The sequence below is a fragment of the Pundamilia nyererei genome, unplaced genomic scaffold (genome assembly GCF_000239375.1).
Source record: "Pundamilia nyererei isolate P.nyererei 1_Seehausen unplaced genomic scaffold, PunNye1.0 scaffold00416, whole genome shotgun sequence".
NCBI lineage: Eukaryota > Metazoa > Chordata > Actinopteri > Cichliformes > Cichlidae > Pundamilia > Pundamilia nyererei.
The window spans coordinates 279584-281272 of record NW_005187817.1 but is presented as its reverse complement, the minus strand read 5'-3'; positions in this window follow the sequence as shown (position 1 = coordinate 281272).

Genomic DNA, 1689 nt, shown 5'->3' with positions numbered 1-1689 from the left:
TAGTTTTTTATCCATTTCAAATATATAAATATTATCATACTGGGAGCTGCCATCATGGTGGCAGCTTTGTGAGGCTGTACTATGATGTAAATACTTAAACTGGCAGGGTGGCAGTCTTTTAAAGATATGGCTGTTATGGATTCTTATATCGTGCTTTCCTCCTCTCCTGGAGCATTCAAAGTGCTTTATACAACATGCCACATTCACCCAAGCAGTGTTTTCTATGCTTTTTAAGTCTTTTCTACAACTACATTCACACTCCGATGGATGCATCGGAGAGCAACTTGGGGTTATTAACTTGCCCAAGGATATTTGGCATGCAGCCGGGGGGAGCCAGGGATCAAACCACCAACCTTCCAACCAGCAGATGAGCTGCTCTACCTCCTGAGCTACAGCCATAGGGATCCCATAGCATAGGGTTGAGTCTGATCCTATGCTATGGGATCCGACTTGCATTAATAAGAACTTCAAACTAAGCAGGAAAGCCAATCCTACAGCAGGTTTCAGCATCACAGCAGCAACACCTCTGAGTCTTCTCTCCTGAACTTTTATTGCAATATCAGCAAAACAACAATTCCAGACAACAAATTACATCTGACTCATTGTCATCCAGCTTTTACATAAAGAACAATTTGAGGCATCCTATAACAGTCCAAGATCATCAGCTTTACCTCAAGACTTATTAAATCCACTTGTTCAATACAAAAACACACAACACACGCAAACAGGCTACAACAGTAGCTGTACACCGACTGTTATGAAAACCATATTTATAAAGTCTAATAATGATAAGTGCATCTACTACTGACACATTAAGTATTTACAGTCAAAGCAAAGATTTCACACCATTATCAGCTGTACTTTGCATCATTAAAATCAGAGACACGTATTTCCTCCATGCCTCTTTTTACTGTGCAATATAAAGCTCAGGTGGTGTGAGGGTGCACGTGGATAATCTTCACATGGTACGAGTGTTGTGGTGTTCAGGAAAGTAGAGCAAAGTTTGTCTGCACTGGTACCAAAACAAATGTAGTGACTGAAAATGTGAACTGTTTTCTCTCATTCTTTTCAATTTGGTTAAAGAAAATTTATAATCATGTTTCAAAGTGTGTTTTTATGAAGTAACTCAGCAGGAGACCTGAAACGGATTCAAATGTGGCTCCGAAACATTTTTACAAAACTCAGTTCTTAAGTGAAAAACAGCTCCAGAGAAATGATTCCACTGTTGCTTAAACTCCTGTTTTTGTTGGTATTGGGAATCTCTATTTGAAAACTGTGAAAACTCAGAATTGCATCATTCAGCTGCAAACAAACAATACACCAGCAAAGCATCAAAAATATAGTAAATTATTAATGTGGATCTCTGATTAATAATTAAATGAATAACTGCAAAATGTACAGAGTCAGCAACATTGAAGGATGTGAAAGTTCTAAACAAAGGTCGGCAGGATTCACACATGGAAAAGGTAATTACTCCACTACATCTGTGTTTCCAGACTAATTACCTTTTTGAATTAGTAGAAAACTTCATGGGAGTCATTTAAACTGCTCTTATTTGCTATGAACTAAACCAGCACATGTCCCGACACAATTTACTGTCAGCAGACAATCACTGATAGTCACGCGTTTGTGTTCTTCTGACTGAAAGTCATAATGATTAATGATTCATTCACGAAGATTACTTATGCC